The sequence below is a fragment of the Orbicella faveolata genome, unplaced genomic scaffold (genome assembly GCF_042242905.1).
Source record: "Orbicella faveolata isolate gen_17 unplaced genomic scaffold, um_ofav_v1 contig_1, whole genome shotgun sequence".
Taxonomy (NCBI): Eukaryota; Metazoa; Cnidaria; class Anthozoa; order Scleractinia; family Merulinidae; genus Orbicella; species Orbicella faveolata.
In genome coordinates, this window is record NW_028301536.1 from 40,138,818 (window position 1) to 40,161,432 (window position 22,615).

At 43.1% G+C, this 22,615-nt stretch overlaps 2 long non-coding RNA genes across 4 annotated transcripts; one reads left to right on the plus strand and one right to left on the minus strand.

The window, feature by feature from the left end:
* Window positions 1-17,045: 17,045 nt before the first annotated feature.
* On the minus strand, window positions 17,046-22,082 carry LOC149119035 (uncharacterized). 3 transcript variants are annotated; one of them, XR_016203077.1, is made up of 2 exons: window positions 21,401-22,082; window positions 17,046-18,907 (listed from the first exon to the last, which is right to left on the minus strand). It is a non-coding gene; the product is annotated as an uncharacterized LOC149119035 (long non-coding RNA). The 3 variants fall into 3 exon arrangements; XR_016203076.1 differs by having other exon boundaries at window positions 21,749-22,079; XR_016203078.1 differs by lacking the exon at window positions 17,046-18,907 and having other exon boundaries at window positions 21,208-21,482; window positions 21,749-22,082.
* LOC149119036 (uncharacterized) lies at window positions 19,622-20,633 on the plus strand. Its single transcript, XR_016203079.1, has 2 exons — window positions 19,622-19,945; window positions 20,449-20,633. It is a non-coding gene; the product is annotated as an uncharacterized LOC149119036 (long non-coding RNA).
* Window positions 22,083-22,615: the final 533 nt, after the last annotated feature.

The following is a 22,615-nucleotide window of genomic DNA, read 5'->3' on the forward strand; positions in this document are numbered from 1 at the left end:
GTGATTTTGACCAATTTCGGCTCCATTTGCCGGAACTTGGGGGATATTTTCCAGTCCCGTTGACTCTAACTAACTCCTGATTGTCTTGGTTTTCAGTGAAATGGACACAGCGAAACTTTTTGAACGCTCACTCTCGAGCTTCTGGACCGAAATATAGCCCCACTTTACTTTAAGACTGAAAGAGTAGCCGAGACCGTCTTGCGCAGATCGTGATTTTGACCAACTTCGGGTCGGTTTCCCGAAACTTGGGGGATATATTCCATTTCCGCGGGCTCTAAACTAACTCCTGATGGCCTTGGTTTTCAGTGAAATGGACAAAGGAAAGCTTTTTGAACACTCTCTTTGTAGCTTCTGGGCCGAAATAGAATCCCACTTCACTTTCAGACTAAAATAGTAGCCGAGACCGCCTCACGCGCATCGTGGGTTAGACCAAGTTCAGCTCGATTTCACGCAACTTTTGGGATATTTTCCAGTCCGGGGGACTCTAAACTAACTCCAGATGGCCTTGGTTTGCACTGAAATGCGCACAGCATAAATTTTAAAACGCCCACTTTGGAGCTTCTGGGCCGAAATATAGCCCCACTTCACTTTAAGACTGAAAGAGTAGCCGAGATCGCCTTACGCGCATCGTGATTTTGACCATTTTCGGATCGATTTCTCGGAAGTTGGGGGATATTTTCCAGTCCCGGGGACTCTAAACTAACTCCTGATCGCCTTGCTTTGCATTGAAATGGACAGAGCAAAACTTTTTGAACGCTCCCTTTCGAGCTTGTGGGCCGAAATATAGCCACACTTTACTTTAAGACTGAAACAGTAGCCGAGATCACGTTACGCGCATCATGAATTTGATCAACTTCGGCTGGATTTCCCGGGACTTGGGGGATATGTTCCAGTCCCGGGGACTCTAAACTAACTCCTCAATGCCTTGGTTTGCAGTGAAATGGACAGAGCAAAACTTTTTGAACGCTCACCTTCGAGCTTCCTGGCCGAAATAAAGCCCCACTTTACTTTAAGACTTCAAGAGTAACCGAGACCACCTTACGCGCATTGTGATTTTGACAAACTTCGGATGGATCTCCCGGAACTTGGGGAACATTTTCCAGTCCCTTGGACGCTAAACTAAGTCCTGATGGCCTTGTTTTGCAGTGAAATGGACACAGCAAAACTTTTTGAACGCTCACTTTCGAGCTTGTGGGCCTAAATATAGCCACACTTCACTTTAAGACTGAAACAGTAGCCGAGACCGCGTTACGCGCATCGTGAGTTTGAGCAACTTCTGCTCGCTTTCCTCGAACTTGGGGAATATTTTCCAGTCCCGGGGACCCTAAACTAACTTTTGATAGCTTTGGTTTGCAGTGAAATGCACACAGCAAGAGCTTCTTCCAGAGCTTCTGGACAGAAATATAGCCCCACTTCACTTTAAGACTGAAAGGGTAGCCGAGACCGCTTTGGGAGCATCGTGATTTTGACCAACTTCAGCTCGATTTACCGGAACTTGGGGAATATTTTCCAGTCCCAGGGACGCTAAACTAACTCGTGATGGCCTTGTGTTTCAGTCAAAGAACACAGCAAAACTTTTTGAAGGCTCACTTTCGTGCTTCTGGGCCGAAATATAGCCCCACTTCACTTTAAGACTGAAAGAGTAGCCGATACCGCATTTCGCGCATCGTGATTATGATCAACTTTGGTTCGATTCCCCGGAACTTGGCCAATATTTTTCAGTCCCAGCGACTCTAAACTAACTCCTGATGCCCTTGGTTTGCAGTGAAATGGACACAGCAAAACTTTTTGAACGCTCACTTTCGGGCTTCTCGTCCGAAATATAGCCTCACTTCACTCTAAGACTGAAAGAGTAGCCGACACTACCTTACGCAAATCGTGATCTTGACGAACTTCGGCTCGATTTCCCGGAAGCTGGGGGATATTTTCCAGTCCCGGGGACTCTAAACTAGCTCGTCATGGCTTTGGTTTGCAGTCAAATAAACACAAGGAAGCTTTTTGAACGCTCACTTTCAAGCTCCTGGCCAGGAATAAAGCCTCACTTCACTTTAAGACTGAAACAGTAAGCGAGACCGCCTAACGCGCACCGTGATTTTGACCAACTTCGGCTAAACTTCCCTGAACTTGGGGGGATATTTTCCAGTCCCGAAGACTCTTAAGTAACCCCTGATGGCCTTCGTTTGCATTGAAATGCATACAGCAAAACTTTTTGAAGCTCACTTTTGAGCTTCTGGGCCGAAATATAGCCCCACTTCACTTTAAAACTGAAAGACTAGCCAAGACCGTCTTGCGCGCATCGTGATTTTGAGCAACGTCTTCTCGATTTTCCGGAACTTGGGAAATATATTGCAGTCCCGGGGACTCTAAACTAACTCCTGATGGCCTTGGTTTGCAGTGAAATCTACACAGCAAATTTTCTGCGGCGCTCACTTTGGAGCTTCTGGGCCGAAATAGAGCCCCACTTCACTTTAAGACTGAAAGAGTAGCCGAGGCCGCCTTAGGCGCATCGTGATTTTGACCAACTTCGGCTTGAGTTGCCAGAACTTAAAAGATATTTTCCACTCCCGGGGACTCTAAACTAACTCATGATGGCCTTGGTTTTCAGTGAAATTGAGAGAGCAAAACTTTTTGAACGCTCACTTTCGAGCTTCTGGACCGAAATATAGCCCTACTTCACTTTCAGACTCAAAGAGTAGCCGAGACCGCCTTACGCGAATCGTTATTTTTACCAACTTCGTCTCGATTTCGCGGATTTTGGACGATATTTTCCAGTTCCGGGGACTGTAAACTACTTCCTCAGGGCCTTGCTTTGCAGTGAAATGGGCACAGCATAACTTTTTGAACGCTCACTTTCGAGCTTCTGGGCCGAAATATACAGCCACGTCACTTTAAGACTAAAAGAGTAGCCGAGACTGCTTTAAGCGCATCGTGATTTTGAAAAACTTCGGCTCGATTTCCCGGAACTTGAGGGATATTTTGATGTCCCGGAGACTGTAAACTATCTCCTGATGTGGCTTGGTTCGCGGTGAAATGGACACAGCAAAACTTTTTGAACTTTCACTTTCGAGCTTCTGGGCCGAAATATAGCCCCAGTTCACTTTAAGAATGAAAGAATAGCCGAGACCGCCTTACGCGCATCGTGATTTTGACCAACTTTGGCTCGATTTCCCAGGAAATGGGGAATATTTTCCGGTACCGGGGACTCTAAAGTAAGTCCTGCTTGCTTTGGTTTCCGTTCAAATAGAGAGAGCAAAACTTTTTCAACGCTCCCCTTCGGGCTTCTGAGCCGAAATATAGCCCCACTTCAGTTTAAGACTGAAAGAGTAGCCGAGACCGTCTTACGCGCATCGTGATTTTCACCAACTTCGGCTGGATTTCCCGAAACTTCGGGGATATATTCAAGTTCCAAGGACTCTAAACTAATCCCTGATGGCCTTGGTCTGCAGTGAAATGGACACAGCAAATTTTTTTTAACGCTTACTTTCGAAATTCTGGGCCGAAATATAGCCCCACTTCACTTTAAGACATAAATAGTAGCCGAGACCTCCTTAGACGCATCGTGATTTTGATCAACTTCGGCTTGAGTTGCCAGAACTTAAGGGATATTTTTGAGTCCCCCGGACTCTAAACTAACTCATGATGGCCTTGGTTTTCAGTTAAATTGAGAGAGCAAAACTTTTTGAACGCTCACTTTCGAGCTTCTGGGCCGAAATATACAGCCACGTCACTTTAAGACTAAAAGAGTAGCCGAGACTCCTTTACGCGCATCGTGATTTTGAAAAACTTCGGCTCGATTTCCAGGGACTTGGGGGATATTTTGATGTCCCGGAGACTGTAAACAATCTGCTGATGTGGCTTGGTTTGCGGTGAAATGGACACAGCAAAACTTTTTGAACTTTCACTTTCGAGCTTCTCGGCCGAAATATAGCCCCAGTTCACTTTAAGAATCAAAGAGTAGCCGAGACCGGCTTACGCGCATCGTGATTTTGACAAAATTCGGCTCGATTTCCCTAAACTTGGGCGATATTTTCCAGTCCTAAGGCGTCTAAACTAACTCCTGATGGCCTTGGCTTGCAGTGAAATGAACACAGCAAAACTTTTTCAACTTTCACTTTCTAGCTTCTCGCCCGAAATATAGCCCCGGTTCACTTTAAGAATCAAAGAGTAACCGAGACCGCCTTACGCCCATCGTAATTTTCACCAATTTCGGCTCGATTTCCCGGAACTTGGGGGATATTTTCCAGTCCCGCAGACTCTAAAGTAACTCCTGATGGCCTTGCTCTGGAGTGAAATGGACACAGCACAACTTTTTCAACGCTCACTTTCGAGCTTCTGGGGGGAAATATTGCCACACTTCACTTTAAGACTGAAACAGTAGCCGAGACCGCGTTACGCGCATCGTGATTTTGAGCACCTTCTACTCGCTTTCCTGAAACTTGGGGAATATTTTCCAGTCCCGGGGACTCTAAACGAACTCCTGATGGCCATGATTTGCAGTGAAATTCACACAGCACAAGTTTTTGAACGAACACTTTCGAGCTTTTAGGCCAAAATATAGTCCCACATCACTTACGACTTAAAGAGTAGCCGAGACCGGCGTGCGCGCATCGTGATTTTGACCAACTTCGGGTCGATATTCCGGATCTTGGGGGATATTTTCCAGTTCCAGGGACTCTAAACTAACTCTTGATGGCCTTGGTTTGCAGTGAAATGGAGACAGCAAAACTTTTGGAACGCTCACCTTCAAGCTTCTGGGCCGAAATATAGCCCACTTTACTTTAATACTGAAAAAGTAGCCGAGACCGCCTTACGCGCATCGTGATTTTGACAAACTTCGGGTGGATATCCCGGAGCTTGGGGGATATTTTCCACTCCCTTGGACGCTAAACTAGGTGCCGATGGCCTTGTTTTGCAGTGAAATGGACACAGCAAAGCTTTTTGAACGCTCACTTTCGAGCTTGTGGGCCTAAATATAGCCACACTTCACTTTAAGACTGAAACAGTAGCCGAGACCACGTTTCGCGCATCGTGATTTTGATCAACTTCGGCTCGATTTCCCGGAACTTGCGAAATATTTTGCAGTCCCGGGGACTCTAAACTAACTCGTGCTGGTCTTGGTTTGCAGTGAAACGGAAACAGAAAAGGTTTTTGAACGCATACTTTCGAGCTTCTGGACCGAAATAGAACCCCACTTCACTTGAAGACTGAAAGAGTAGCCGAGACCGTCTTACGTGCATCGTGATTTTGAGCAACTTCGGCTCGATGTGCCGGATCTAACGGGATATATTCCAGTTTTGAGGACTCTAAACTAATTCCTGATGGCCTTGGTTTGCAGTAAAATAGACCCAGCAAAACTTTTTGAACGCTCAATGTCGAGCTTCTGGGCCAAAATATAGCCCCCCATTACTTTAACATTGAAAGAGTAGCCGAGACCGCCTTACGTGCATTGTGATTTTGAGAAGCTTCGGGTTGATTTCCCGGAACTTGGGGGATATTTTCCAGTCTCGGGGACTCTCAACTAACTCCTGCTTGTCTTGGTTTGCAGTGAAATGGACACAGCGAAAGTTTTTGAACGTTCACTCTCGAGCTTCTGGGCCGAAAGAGAACCCCATTTTACTTTAAGACTGAAAGAGTAGGCGAGACCGTCTTGAGCGAATCGTGATTTTGAGCAATTTCGCGTTTATTTCCCGAAACTTGGGGGATATATTCCAGTCAAAAGGACTCTACAGTCACTCCTGATGGCCTTGGTTTGCAGTGAAATGGACAGAGCACAACTTTGGAGCTTCTGGGCAGAAATATAGCCCCACTTTACTTTAAGACTGAAAGAGTAGATGAGACCGCCGTACGGGCATCGTAATTGTGACGAACTTCGAATGGATTTCCCGGAACTTGGGGGATATTTTGCAGTCACTTGGACGCTAAACTAGGTGCCGATGGCCTTGTTCTGCAGTGAAATGGACACAGCAAAGCTTTTTGAACGCTCACTTTCGAGCTTGTGGGCCGAAATATAGCCATACTTCACTTTAAGACTCAAACAGTAGCCGAGACCACGCTTCGCGCATTGTGATTTTGGTCAACTTTGGCTCGATTTCCCGGAACTTGCGAAATATTTTGCAGTCCCGGGGACTCTAAACTAACTCGTGCTGGTCTTGGTTTGCAGTGAAACGGAAACAGAAAAAGTTTTTGAACGCATACTTTCGAGCTTCTGGACCGAAATAGAACCCCACTTCACTTGAAGACTGAAAGAGTAGCCGAGACCGCCTTACGTGCATCGTGATTTTGACAAGCTTCGGGTTGATTTCCCGGAAATTGGAGGATATTTTCCAGTCCCGGGGAGTCTCAACTAACTCCTGCTTGTCTTGGTTTGCAGGGAAATGGACACAGCGAAAGTTTTTGAACGTTCACTTTCGAGCTTCTGGGCCGAAATACAGCCCCATTTTACTTTAAGACTGAAAGAGTAGGCGAGACCGTCTTGAGCGAATCGTGATTTTGAGCAATTTCGCGTTTATTTCCCGAAACTTGGGGGATATATTCCAGTCAAAGGGACTCTACAGTAACTCCTGATGGCCTTGGTTTTTAGTGAAATGGACAGAGCATAACTTAGGAGCTTCTGGGCAGAAATATAGCCCCACTTTACTTTAAGACTGAAACAGTAGATGAGACCGCCTTACGCGCATCGTAATTTTGACGAACTTCGAATGGATTTCCCGGAACTTGGGGGATATTTTGCAGTCCCTTGGACGCTAAACTAAGTCCTGATGGCCTTGTTTTGAAGTCAAATGGACACAACAAAACTTTTTGAACGCTCACTTTCTAGCTTGTGGGCCAAGATATAGCCACACTTGACTTTAGGACTGACACAGTAGCCGAGACCACGTTACGCGCATCATGAATTTGACCAACTTCGGCTGGATTTCCGGGACTTGGGGGATATTCTCCAGTCCCGGGGACTCTAAACTAACTTCTGATGGCCTTCGTTTGCACTGAAAGTGACAGAGCAAAACTTTTTAAACATTCACTTTCGAGCTTCTGGGCCGAAATATAGCCCCACTTCACTTTAAGACTAATAGAGTAGCCGAGACCGTCTTACGCGCATCGTTATTTTGACCAACGTCTTCTCGATTTTCCGGAACTTGGGAAATACATTCCACTCCCGGGGACTCTAAACTAACTACTGATAGCCTTGGTTTGCAGTGAAATAGACACAGTAATTTTTTTTGAGCTTTGAGCTTGTGGGCCGAAATAGGGCCCCACTTCACTTTAAGACTGAAGGAGTAGCCGAGACCGCCTTAAGCGCACCGTGATTTTGACCAACTTCGGCTGGATTTGCCGGAGCTTGGGGGATATTTTCCAGTCCCGGGGACTCTAAACTAACTCCTGATTGTCTTGGTTTTCAGTGAAATGGACACAGCGAAACTTTTTGAACGCTCACTCTCGAGCCTCTGGACCGAAATATAGCCCCACTTTACTTTAAGACTGAAAGACTAGCCGAGACCGTCTTGCGCAAATCGTGATTTTGACCAACTTCGGGTCGGTTTCCCGAAACTTGGGGGATATATTCCATTTCCGCGGGCTCTAAACTAACTCCTGATGGCCTTGGTTTTCAGTGAAATGGACAAAGGAAAGCTTTTTGAACACTCTCTTTGTAACTTCTGGGCCGAAATAGAATCCCACTTTACTTTCAGACTGAAATAGTAGCCGAGACCGCCTCACGCGCATCGTGAGTTAGACCAAATTCAGCTCGATTTCACCCAACTTTTGGGATATTTTCCAGTCCGGGGGACTCTAACTCCGGATGGCCTTGGTTTTCACTGAAATGCGCACAACATAAATTTTTGAACGCCCACTTTGGAGCTTCTGGGCCGAAATATAGCCCCACTTCACTTTAAGACTGAAAGAGTAGCCGATACCGCATTTCGCGCATCGTGATTTTGATCAACTTCGGTTCGATTCCCCTTAACTTGGGCAATATTTTCCAGTCCCGGGGAGTCTAGACTAACCCGTGATGGCCTTGGTTTGCAGTGAAATGGACACAGCAAAACTTTTTGAACGCTCACTTTCGGGCTTCTGGCCCGAAATATAGCCCCACTTCACTTTAAGACAGAAAGAGTAGCCGAGACCACTTTAGGGGCATCGTGATTTTGACCAACCTCGGCTCAATTTCCCGGACCTTGGGGCATATTTTCTTGTCCCGGGGACGCTAAACTAACTCCTGATGGCCTTGGTTTGCAGTGAAATGAACAGTGCAAAACTTTTTGAACTTTCACTTTCTAGCTTCTGGGCCGAAATATAGCCCCAGTTCACTTTAAGAATCAAAGAGTAGCCGACACCGCCTTACGCGCATCGTGATTTTGACAAAATTCGGCTCGATTTCCCCGAACTTGGGCGATATTTTCCAGTCCCAAGCAGTCTAAACTAACTCCTGATGGCCTTGGTTTGCAGTGAAATGAAAGAGATTACACTTTTTGAACGCTTATTTTCGAGCTTCTGGGAAGAAATATAGCCCCACTTCACTTTAAGACTGAAAGAGTAGGCGAGACCGCCTTACGCGCATCATGATTTTGAGGAACTTCGCTCGATTTTCTAGAATTTTGGCGATATTTTCAAGTCCCGGATACTCTAAAGTAACTCCTGATGGCCTTGGTTTGATGTGAAATGGACGCAGGAAAACTTTTTGAACGCTCAGTTTCGAGCTTCTGGGCCGAAATATAGCCCCACTTTACTTTAAGACTGAAAGAGTAGCCGAGACCGTCTTACGCGCATCGTGATTTTGACCAACTTCCGTTCGATTTCCCGGAACTTCGGGGATATATTCCAGTCCCGGGGACTCTAAACTAACTGCTGATGGCCTTGGTTTGCAGTGAAATGGACACAGCACATTTTTTTGAGCGCTCACTTTCGAGCTTCTCGGCCGAAATATAGCCCTACTTCACTTTAAGACTGAAAGAGTAGCCGAGACCGCCTTACGCGCATCGTAATTTTGACCAACTTCGGCTCGATTTCCCGGAAGTTGGCGAATATTTTCAATTCCCAGAGAAGCTAAACTAACTTCCGATGGCCTTAGTTTGCAGTTAAATGGACACAGCAAAACTTTTTGAACGCTCACTTTCGAGCTTATTGCTCGAAATATAGCCCGACTTAACTTTAAGACTGAGAGAGTAGCCGAGACCGCCTTACACGCATCGTGATTTTGGGATACTTCGGCTCGATTTTCCAGAAATAGGGGCATATTTTCCAGTCCCGGGGACTCTAAACTAACTCCTGATGGCCTTGGTTTCCAGTGAAATGGACACAGGAACACTTTTTGAACGCACACTTTCGAGCTTGCTGGCCGAAATATAGCCCTACTTCTTTTTGAGACTGAAAGAGTAGGCGGGAGCGCCTTACGCGCATTGTGATTTTGAGGATCTTCGGCTCGATCTGGCGAAACTTGGGAGATATTTTCCAGTCCCAAAGTCTCTAAACTCACTCCTGATTGTCTAAGATGTGAGTGAAATAGACACAAAAATTTTTCAACCCTTACTTTCGAGCTTCTGGAGTTAAATCTAAGCCCACTTTACCTTAAGACTGAAAGAGTAGCCGAGACCCCCTTAAGCGCATCGTGATTTTGACTAACTTCGGGTGGATTTCCCGTAACTTGGGGGATATTTCCAGTTCCTTTGACGCTAAACTAAGTCGTGATGGCCTTGTTTTGCAGTGAAATGGACACAGCAAAACTTTTTAAACACTCAGTTTCGAGCTTCTGGGCCGAAATATTGTCCCAATACACTTTAAAACTGAAAGAGTAGCCGAGACCGCCGTACGCGCGTCGTGATTTGACCAACTTCGGTTAAATTTCCCGGAACTTGGGGGTTATTTTCCAGTCCCGGGGGCTCTAAACTGAGCCCCGGCGTCCTTGGTCTGCAGTAAAATGGACACAGCAAAACTTTTTGAACGCTCACTTTGAGCTTCTAAGCCGAAATATAGCTCTACTTCACTTTAAGAGTGAAAGAGTAGCCGAGACCGCCTTACGCCCATCCTAATTTTGACCAGCTTCGGCTCGCTTTCCCGGAACTTGGGGGATATTTTCCAGTCCCGCGGACTCTAAAGTAACTCCTGATGGTCTTGCTCTGGAGTGAAATGGACACAGCACAACTTTTTGAACGCTCCCTTTCGAGCTTCTGGGGCGAAATATTGTCCCAGTTCACTTTCAGAATGAAAGAGTAACCGGGACTGCCTTACGCGAATGGTCATTTTCACCAACTTTGGCTTGATTTACCGGGAAATGGGGGATATTTTCCGGTACCGGGGACTCTAAACTAACTCCTGATTTCCTCGGATTGCAGTGAAATGGACGCAGCACAACTTTTTGAACGCTCACTTTTGAGCTTCTGGGCCGAAGCATAGCCCTACTTCACTTTAAGACTGAAAGACTAGCCGAGACCGCCTTACGCGCATCGTGATTTCGGGCTACTTCGGCCCGATTTCCCGGAACTTGGGAGATAATTGCCAGTCCCGGGCACTCTAAACTAATTCCTGATGGCCTTGGTTTTCAGTGAAATGGACACAGCCAAACTTTTTGAACCTTCACTTTCGAGCTTCTGGGCCGAAATATAGCCCCACTTCACTTTAAGACTGAAAGAGTAGCCGGGACCGCCTTACGCGCATGGTAATTTTGTCGAACTTCGGCTTGATTTCCTGGGACTTGGGGGATATTTTCCAGTCCCGGAAGCTCTAAACTAACTCCTGAATGCCTTGGGTTTTAGTGAAATGGACACAGGTAAAAGGAGCGCACGCTCGGTTTCCAGGTTGTAGGCCGAAATATAGCTCCACTTTATTTTAAGACAGAAAGTGTACACGAACCGCCTTAAGCGCATCGAGATTTTTAGCCACTATGGCTCGATATGCCAAAACTTGGGGAATATTTTCCAGTCCCGGGGACTCTACCCTAACTCTTGATGGCCTTAGTTTTCAGTAAAATGGTCACAGGTAACAGGAGCGCACGCTCGGTGTCGAGCTTCTAGGCCGAAATGTAGCCCCAGTTCATTTTAAGACTGAAAGAGTAAACGAAACTGCCGTACGCCTATCCTAATTTTAAGAAAGTATGGCTCAATTTGCCGAAACTTGGAGGATAGCTTCCAGTCTCGAGGATTCTAAACTATCTCATGGTGGACTTAGTTCTTAGTGAAACGGACACAGGTAAAAGGAGAGCACGCTCGGTGTCGAGCTTGTAGAACCGAAATATAGCCCCACTTCATTTTCGGAGTAAACGAGTAGCCGAGACCGCCTTAGGCGCATCGTGATTTTGAGCATCTTTGGCTCGATTTGCCGCAATTCGGGGAATATTTTCCAGTCCCGAGGACTCTATGTTAACTCCTGATGAACTTAGTTTTCAGTGATATGTACACAGGCAAAAGGAGCGCACGCTCGGTGTTGAGCTTGTCGGCCGAAATATAGCCCCACTTCATTTTAAGACTGAAAGAGTAGCCGAGACCGCCTTACGCGCATCGTGATTTTGAGCAACTTTGGCTCGATCTGCCAGAATTTGGGAAATATTTTCCAGTCTCAAGGACTCTAAACTAACTCCTGATGGCCTAAGATGTCAGTGAAATGTACACAGGTAAAATTAGCCCACGTCCGGTCTCGACCTTCTAAGTCGAAATATAGCCCCCCTTAATTTTAAGACTGAAAGAGTAGCCGAGACCGGCTTACGCGCATCGTGATTTTGGGCCACTTTTTCTCGATTTCCCGCAAGTTGGCGAATAATTTAAAGTCCCGGGGACGCTAAACTAACTCCCGATGACCTTGGTTTGCAGTTTAATGAACACAGCAAAACATTCTGAACGCTCACCTTCGAGCTTCAGTGCCGCAATATAGCCCTACTTAAATTTAAGACTGAAAGAATAACCGAGAGCCCGTTACGCGCATCATAAATTTCATCAACTTCGGCGCCATTTCCTGGAGCTTGGAGAATATTTTCCAGTTCCGGGGACTCTAAACTAACTCCTGATTGCCTTGGATTGCAGTGAAATGGACACAGCCAAACTTTTTGAACGCTCACTTTCGAGCTTGTGGGCCTAAATATAGCCACACTTCACTTTAAGACTGAAACAGTAGCCGAGACCGCGTTACGCGCATCGTGATTTTGAGCAACTTCTGCTCGCTTTCCTGGAACTTGGGGAATATTTTCCAGTCCCGGGGACTCTAAACTAACTCCTGATGGCCATGGTTTGCAGTGAAATTCACACAGCACAAGTTTTTGAACGAACACTTTCGAGCTTTTAGGCCAAAATATAGTCCCACATCACTTACGACTTAAAGAGTATCCGAGCCCGGCGTGCGCGCATCGTGATTTTGACCAACTTCGCGTCGATATTCCGGAACTTGGGGGATATTTTCCAGTCCCAGGGACTCTAAACTAAGTCTTGATGGCCTTGGTTTGCAGTGAAATGGAGACAGCAAAACTTTTTCAACGCTTACCTTCAAGCTTCTGGGCCGAAATATAGCCCACTTTACTTTAATACTGAAAAAGTAGCCGAGACCGCCTTACGCGCATCGTGATTTTGACAAACTTCGGGTGGATTTCCCGGAGCTTGGGGGATATTTTCCACTCCCTTGGACGCTAAACTAGGTGCCGATGGACTTGTTTTGCAGTGAAATGGACACAGCAAAGCTTTTTGAACGCTCACTTTCGAGCTTGTGGGCCGAAATATAGCCATACTTCACTTTAAGACTCAAACAGTAGCCGAGACCACGTTTCGCGCATCGTGATTTTGATCAACTTCGGCTCGATTTCCCGGAACTTGCGAAATATTTTGCAGTCCCGGGGACTCTAAACTAACTCGTGCTGGTCTTGGTTTGCAGTGAAACGGAAACAGAAAAAGTTTTTGAACGCATACTTTCGAGCTTCTGGACCGAAATAGAACCCCACTTCACTTAAAGACTGAAAGAGTAGCCGAGACCGCCTTACGTGCATCGTGATTTTGAGCAACTTCGGCTCGATTTGCCGGAACTAAGGGAATATATTCCAGTTCTGGGGACGCTAAACTAATTCCTGATGGCCTTGGTTAGCAGTAAAATAGACCCAGCAAAAGTTTTTGAACGCTCAATGTCGAGCTTCTGGGCCAAAATATAGGCCCCCATTACTTTAACACTGAAAAAGTAGCCGAGACCGCCTTACGTGCATCGTGATTTTGACAAACTTCGGGTTGATTTCCCGGAACTTGGAGGATATTTTCCAGTCCCGGGGACTCTCAACTAACTCCTGCTTGTCTTGGTTTGCAGTGAAATTGACACAGCGAAAGTTTTTGAACGCTCACTCTCGAGCTTCTGGGCCGAAATACAGCCCCATTTTACTTTAAGACTGAAAGAGTAGGCGAGACCGTCTTGAGCGAATCGTGATTTTGAGCAATTTCGCGTTTATTTCCCGAAACTTGGGGGATATATTCCAGTCAAAAGGACTCTACAGTCACTCCTGATGGCCTTGGTTTTCAGTGAAATGGACAGAGCACAACTTTGGAGCTTCTGGGCAGAAATATAGCCCCACTTTACTTTAAGACTGAAAGAGTAGATGAGACCGCCTTACGCGCATCGTGATTTTGACGAACTTCGAATGGATTTCCCGGAACTTGGGGGATATTTTCCAGTCCCTTGGACGCTAAACTAGGTGCCGATGGACTTGTTTTGCAGTGAAATGGACACAGCAAAGCTTTTTGAACGCTCACTTTCGAGGTCGTGGGCCGAAATATAGCCATACTTCACTTTAAGACTCAAACAGTAGCCGAGACCACGTTTCGCGCATCGTGATTTTGATCAACTTCGGCTCGATTTCCCGGAACTTGCGAAATATTTTGCAGTCCCGGGGACTCTAAACTAACTCGTGCTGGTCTTGGTTTGCAGTGAAACGGAAACAGAAAAAGTTTTTGAACGTATACTTTCGAGCTTCTGGACCGAAATAGAACCCCACTTCACTTGAAGACTGAAAGAGTAGCCGAGACCGCCTTACGTGCATCGTGATTTTGAGCAACTTCGGCTCGATTTGACGGAACTAAGGGGATATATTCCAGTTCTGAGGACTCTAAACTAATTCCTGATGGCCTTGGTTTGCACTAAAATAGACCCAGCAAAACTTTTTGAACGTTCACTTACGGGCTTCTCGCCCGAAATATAGCCCCACTTTACTCTAGGACTGAAAGAGTAGCCCACACTACCTTACGCAAATCGTGATATTGACCAACTTCGGCTCGATTTCCCGGAAGTTGGGGGATATTTTCCAGTTCCGGGGACTCTAAACTAGCTTCTGATGGCTTTGGTTTGCTGTCAAATAAACACGCGGAAACTTTTTGAACGCTCACTTTCAAGCTCCTGGGCAGGAATAAAGCCTCACTTCACTTTAAGACTGAAACAGTAAGCGAGACAGCCTAACGCGCACCGTGATTTTGACCAACTTCGGCTAAATTTCCCTGAACTTGGGGGGATATTTTCCAGTCCCAAAGACTCTTAAGTAGCCCCTGATGGCCTTCGTTTGCATTGAAATGGATACAGCAAAACGTTTTGAAGCTCACTTTTGAGTTTCTGGGCCGAAATATAGCCGCACTTCACTTTAAGACTGAAAGACTAGCCAAGACCGTCTTGCGCGCATCGTGATTTTGAGCAACGTCTTCTCGATTTTCCGGAACTTGGGAAATATATTGCAGTCCCGGGGACTCTAAACTAACTCCTGATGGCCTTGGTTTGCAGTGAAATCTACACAGCAAATTTTCTGCAGCGCTCACTTTGGAGCTTCTGGGCCGAAATAGAGCCCCACTTCACTTTAAGACTGAAAGAGTAGCCGAGGCCGCCTTAGGCGCATCGTGATTTTGACCAACTTCGGCTTGAGTTGCCAGAACTTAAAAGATATTTTCCACTCCCGGGGACTCTAAACTAACTCATGATGGTCTTGGTTTTCAGTGAAATTGAGAGAGCAAAACTTTTTGAACGCTCACTTTCGAGCTTCTGGACCGAAATATAGCCCTACTTCACTTTCAGACTCAAAGAGTAGCCGAGACCGCCTTACGCGAATCGTTATTTTGACCAACGTCGTCTCGATTTCGCGGATTTTGGACGATATTTTCCAGTTCCGGGGACTGTAAACTACTTCCTCAGGGCCTTGCTTTGCAGTGAAATGGGCACAGCATAACTTTTTGAACGCTCACTTTCGAGCTTCTGGGCCAAAATATACAGCCACGTCACTTTAAGACTAAAAGAGTAGTCGAGACTGCTTTACGCGCATCGTGTTTTTGACAAACTTCGGCTCGATTTCCCGGAACTTGGGGGATATTTTGATGTCCCGGAGACTGTAAACTATCTCCTGATGTGGCTTCGTTCGCGGTGAAATGGACACAGCAAAACTTTTTGAACTTTCACTTTCGAGCTTCTGGGCCGAAATATAGTTCGAGTTCAGAATAAAGTAAAGAATAGCCGAGACCGCCTTACGCGCATAGTGATTTTGACCAAGTTTGGCTCGATTTCCCAGGAAATGGGGAATATTTTCCGGTACCGGGGACTCTAAAGTAACTCCTGATTGCCTTGGTTTGCATTGAAATGGAGAGAGCAAAACTTTTTCAACGCTCCCCTTTGGGCTTCTGAGCCGAAATATAGCCCCACTTCAGTTTAAGACTGAAATAGTAGCCGAGACCGCCTTAGACGCATCGTGATTTTGACAAACTTCGGCTGGATTTCCCGGGACTTGGGGGATATTTTGATGTACGGACACTGTAAACAATCTGCTGATGTGGCTTGGTTTGCGGTGAAATGGACACAGCAAAACTTTTTGAACTTTCACTTTCTAGCTTCTCGGCCGAAATATAGCCCCAGTTCACTTTAAGAATGAAAGAGTAGCCGAGACCAGTTTAGGGGCATCGTGATTTTGACCAACCTCGGCTCAATTTCCCGGACCTTGGGGCATATTTTCTTGTCCCGGGGACGCTAAACTAACTCCTGCACTGGAAAAGTTGAAAATTTACAGAGTATGTAAATAACATGTATTTAACATGTAAATAATCAAAAAAAGACTGTAAAGAATAATTTACATGATTTTTCCCCTTTTACATGTTTTGGAGGTTTCATGTAAATAACATGTAAATATTTTAAGTGAAACATGTAAATGATGAAGAAAACACTTTAAATGTTTCAAAGCAAAGGGCTAAGATCATGTAAATAACATGTAAACTGTTCGTGCAAATACTGTAAATAGCCTGTAAATTTCTTGTGATTCAACCTGGAAACCCGTAAATAACATGTAAATTTAATACAGGGAGGGTGCCATAATACTGTAAATAACATGTAAATAAAAAAGGGAAGGCTGTAAACAACATGTAAATAAAAAAAGGGAGGCTATAAATAACATGGAAAATGAAAACAGGAGCCTGTAAATAACATGTAAATCGAAAAAGGGAGCCTGTAAATAACGTGTAAATTGAAAAAGGGAGTCTGTAAATAACATGGAAATCAAAAAAGGAGCCCATAAAGAACATGTAAATCGAAAAAGGGAGCCTGTAAATAACATGTAAATCAAAACAGGGAGCCTGTAAATAACATGTAAATCGAAAAAGGGAGCCTGTAAATAACATGTAAATCGAAGAAGGGAGCCTGTAAATGACATGGAAATCGAAAAAGGGAGCCTGTAAATAACATGTAAATCGAAAAAGGGAGCCTGTAAATAACATGTAAATGGAAAAAGGGAGCCTGTAAATAACATGGAAATCGAAAAAGGGAGCCTGTAAAGAGCATGTAAATGGAAAAAGGGAGCCTGTAAATAACATGGAAATCGAAAAAGGGAACCTGTAAATAACATGTAAACTGAAAAGGGGAGCCTGTAAATAACCTGTAAATTGAAAAAGGGAGCCTGCAAATAACCTGTAAATTGAAAAAGGGAGCCTGTAAATAACATGAAAATCGAAAAAGGAAGGCAGAAACCCTGTGCAATAAATGATGTGTAAATAATCACTTGAGGAAAAATGCATGGAATGTAGTTTTATTGTAATCAAATCTGTTGACCTTAATTATAATAGTAGAAAATATGCAAATTTATACAGAATCAGAAATTTATTGCAATCAGAAAAAACTCAGTAAAATTCAAATAGTTTTTATATGCCATGAATAAGGTTTACAGTGTATACATTGCAACAAATAAAACATGTTTTCTTTTCTATCTATTCATAACAAGACGACTTAAATGTAATTTTGTGCATGGCCAAAATATTTTAAAATACCATGACTGAGCTCCTTTAACCAAATTCAAGCACTTTTCAAGAAGACTACTAAAATTCAAGACCTTTTCAAGATTGTGCGAAACCATGTCATATTCAGCTCTATTTAATTCATAAATAATAAAATGATTAAGAACTATACTGTTGTCAGCTACAACTAGTAAAAATTTTGCAATTTAGGTGTATTACTAAATTAAAATTGTTTGCGAATGGATACCTCTCTTAAATATATACTAAATCCACAAAGTCAAATGTAACGTAATGATAATACCTTTGTCATAAAATGAATGAATAAACTGTTTTTTCTTACTAAGTAATTAATGTAGGATTAAATTAGCCTTAACAATGAAAAATGGGGGAGGCACGATGGCCTCGTAGTTACATGTAGTGTGCTCAACTCCTGATCGAGCGATCCGGGTTCAAGCTCTAGGCGGGTACATTCTGTTGTGTTGTTGGGCAACACACTTTACTCTCAGTGTCTCTCCACCCAGGTGTATAAGTGGGTAGCAGCGAATTTAATGGTTGGGTAACCCCGCAATGGACTGGCATCTCATCCAGGGGGAGTAGAAATAGTCCTAGTCACTTCCTACTACAGAAAGCGGGATAAGCTCCAGCCTGTTGGGCCATGTGGCTCGTATGCAGACTTTACCTTTACCTTATTATGAAAATATTACTGCAATGTAAGTGTGAAGTATTGATCAACTTTTTTCATAGAGTGAATTGTTCTCGTTTGAAATAACAGAAAATAGGGAGAAAAAACATTTACCACAAGATAGAGATTGACATTTTAAATTCATCATAAAAACATTCATGCCAAAGGAATACTACATTGCATAACATAAAACAAGGCTTCTGACATCTTTTAGGCTATGTTTACAAAGTCACAGTTTCCTTCTTTTTCCAAAACTGTACGGAATCCAAACAGTACAAACATTTTGGACCCCTGACAAAACGTTCACTGTAAACAATATTCAAAATTTTACTTTTTCTTTTTGTGATAAAAAACTGTACTGTAAAAAAAAAAATTCATAGGGGCCTGTTGAAATTGAAAGGCCTATCAGTACCATAGTTCCCATAACACATCATGGTACTACATGTATGTAAACATAGCCTTTTCTTTTTATGATGAAATCTTATAGCTGCTGTATTGAACAATAAGTATCAACCTAGTAATCTAAGATATTTAAATTTGATGCTAATTCACTAACACAGGTACAGTGTAAGTGATACTTCAAAGCATTAAAAAATAATGTTTAAAGTGGTTGAATTTATGCCAGAAAGCTGCCAGAACATATCAAAGTGTTGAAGGTCACCATGTTAGACTGTAATGCACCAGGGACCCATTTCTCGAAGGTCCCAAAAAGTTTTCGCACCCAGAAAGCCATACCAAAATCTGAAATCTTATGCTTACAGAGCTGTTTTAATCGCTTATTCTCAATATGAACAGAGGTTTCCTTCACACAAGAAGTTTCAGGCATATACAGCTCTTAGTTTTTAGACACAGCTCAATTAAAGATGGCTTTGTGGGCCCGAAAAGTTTCCAGGGCCTTCAAGAAATGGGCCTTGGACCCCTTATAGAGTCATAAGTACTGTAGACTTCTCAGTGGCTGATTTTTTCCTGATCAAGCATCAATGCCAAGGAGTATGCATGTATTGACCACTCTCAATTTTACTTCATCCTACAAGTAACATAAAACATTTCGTTAAATAAGATAAGTTATGTCTGAATATGAATCAGCAAATTCTGTGTATGATATCAATCACTGAATTTTACATTGGAGATATTATTTTGTTTCTTGTCATTCCAATGTATACTGTGACCTTTGAAATCAGACTGTAGCCGGTCATGTTGACTGGCCAAAGTAATTTTAGCTCGGTCATGTCTCGTTTCTGACCGGTCAGGATATTTATGCAAAAATCAAGTACATGTAATGTGAGCCAAATTAAACCCACAAATATAGTTTATTTGTTCCAGTCACTGCTAGACCGTTTAAAAATTGGCTTAATATTAACCCCAGTCACTCGAATGGCATTCCTATCGATCTTGAATGCATGACAAACAGCAAGCGAATGGTCTTTAGCCATTCGAACAGATACATGTATGCATTGGTGTATGTTTTCATTAGAGGTCATAATAAAAAAGAGATTAAAAACTCTCAGATCTACAGTTGGGGATTTGATTGTTTATTCAAGAATGAACAACGTGACCGTCTCAACATGACATGACTGGTCAACATGACTGGCGAGTGAAGTTTTTGGCCAGTCAAGTGACCATTCTGGCCAGACATTGCCCGTTGACCGGCCATTATTTTGAGCCCTGAATATTCATCAATCAAACAGATCTTAATCTACATCTGTAGCTACTGTGTGACAAAAACTTTGCATTTCTGATTGGAAGGCACTGAATGTCAGAGGATGTAGAAGAACTAAACTCAAAATGTGTGGCAGTAAATATTCAATTTTCACTATCTTCTACATTGTAATATTCATGCACAATAAATCAAACTCCTATCAAACAATGTTTAAATAATAAGTCAAGTTATTTGCAGGCACAATTTGATTGTTTCTTACGTGTACTTATGCTCTATTGGTGGACAAAGGTACAGCTGATGTCATAAATGTTTGTTTTTGTTTCTTTGTTATGTATTATGAAGCAGATAGATTCTACGTTGTCGCGCATCTGTTCAGTAATAGATGGCAGAAGACATCAAAATGTGGTAAGAACATCAGTGACACACGCCTGAAAAATTCACAGATTCTGTGACACACTCTGGTAATGGCTTATGTGAATATTTTTTGTTTTTACCACATTTTGGTGTTATCTGTGATCTACTCAGGGCAGGAAAAAACCAGATCTGATTTACTCAGCCAAGTAAATTTTGCTCTTGGGCAAGTGACAATAGAAGTTCAGTGGCCCAGTGGGCAAGTGAAATTACAATGTAGCCTCAGTAGTCTTGTGAGTCTGACTAAAAATGCAAGCTTGATAAATGATAATTTCCAGTCATTCCATTTCAAAACTTAAGACCTAAAGATTAGTTAATTATTAGGTTGAAAGCAAGAATTAGTTAGGAATCCGAGCGTACTTCATTCGCATTTGTCCTCTGATTTCCTTACTGGCCACCACACTGGCAACTAATATTTAAATGGGGGCAAGCGAAAACTGAAATTGACTGGCCCACTGGGCAAGTGACTTACAATTTTTTTTCCTGCCCTGCTACAGATGAATGAACAGATGCATGACACATGAAACCTGCATGTATTTGGTAAGAGCCCAATTTCGTACAAGTAAAATGTACAGCTGTAACAGGTCTCTAAAATGCTGTCTGGTCATCCCAGGGTAAGGCAATCGATTGAAATTGATCCATAAATTGATATAAATCAATAAATTGAAATTAATGTAAGTGTTATCAGTGCTATCAATCAACTGAAAGAAATTCATACTCACATGCTAGAGAAGTTTCAAGTTATCAATTTGATTTTACCAAATTTATCAGTCATTAGAGAATCAATTGAAAGTTGGCCTCTCTTTGTTAGTTCACATAAACTGTAGAAAAATTGTGTCCCTCAACACAATGTTTGATTGTAACTTTTTTATGTAGATTTCAAAGGCACTACCAAAGACCCCTAAAACATAGTCCCCAATACATGTATGCCAGCAAAATATTCTGTTTACAAGATACAATGTTATGTTTTTATGCAATTGTATTCATGATTTCATATTTCACTTTATATCTTTTGTTCATTTCTTTCTTATTAAATGTTGCTTAAAAGATAAGCTAGTATCAGCAAAATTGATAATGCTTATTGAAAATTTGATCACAATCGATTACTCATGACGAATCCTTTTATTGATTTCTGATATCATTGACTAATTCCTATTGATTGTTGAAATAATCGATTGACTATACTGTGTCGTCCAAGACAAGTAGATTTTCCTGCCTGGGCAAGTTACTCTTCCTTTTTTTCAAGTCCTGTGTAGTTTTCATGACAGTTTGAGGTACATGTATACCTCTTTATAAAGTATCGTAGTGTTTTTTTTGTGAAAGAAAATTTCACAACATTTAACTTACTATCAGCACCAGTGGGTGCAATGTCCATATACAGTTATGTAGCATATTGTAACTTGCATGTAGGTACAACTGTAGACACTTGAGTAACTTCAGAATACTTACACTAGCATAAGAGAAATTTCTCTGCTGAAGATGGCACATTACATTTTAGCTTACTAGCATTCACATCAGAGGGCAACATAACCTTACAAGAGAATGCATCAGAAGGAATCATAAGGTGCATATAAGCCAATAACAAATGTCGCATGCTCTTACTCGGTTATCGAGAACAGATAAGAACAGATAATAAAGCCCTTTATGCACAGCAGGTGAACATCAACAAAGTCGATTCCACAAGCAATGTAACTTCTCCTTGATAATGACACATTCACAACCAAAGACAAAACGAAATGTATACGTATCTTGACGTTACTTTACTCTACTCGTTCAATTTATGCAAGACTTGCTTACCTGTTGTTGTTGTTGCCTGTAATCGCTATCTTCAGCTTCTGGGTAACGGAAAACTTTGCCTTGAAACTGTGCACGATGACGAAGCGAAGGTAGAGTGGATTTTGGCCCGCTGAAACAGAGCTCGAGTTCGATGCAAGTTCCAACGAACTGCCGAACATGGCGGGAGAACCGAGAGGACCTGGTACCTAACATGAAGACCGCTGATTCCTGTTTGTTGGAGATCGGGCAATCACAAGGCTGGTACGCTCTTATAAAGGGACTGTGATAACAGTGACGGCAATGAAAGCACAGAACGGTAGAAATCACAAAAAAAAACCAAAACAAAACAAAAAAACAAAATGTCATTTTGAGTACCGAAAAAAAGTCAGCTATCATTTTCGGAAAGGCGATAAGTCCTAACGTTTTCGGGAAATGGACAAAAAAGCCCTAATAAGTACGAGATACCCAAGCTCCTCTAGAATAACCGAACAGATATATTTATTTTTTGCGCTACCTAAAATTAACCTACAGAGCTTTGAAAGTACACCAGATAGCCTAAAACAGCGTTTCAAAGCATTCGAGAGAAAACGGTCGTTGGGTCGGCCGTGTCCCTTATGGTTCCCTGCCTAACCTAACTCGCGTCAGTTCAAACTCGGTCACCGGGGCTCTTTCCGTCTTGAACTCACACAACACGTGACGCTTTCATGGTCCTTCATGAATAAATACGTACGTGTCCGAGAATTAATTTTTCCCTTTCCTAGAGGCGTAAGCTTGGGACGCCTGCATGTGCAGTAACAATTCTAGTTTTATTTTGTCGTTGTGGATGCGCGGAAAGTTCACAAGAAGACAGCTTCGTGCGGTGTCGATCAATGCAGCGATTTAGTTTGG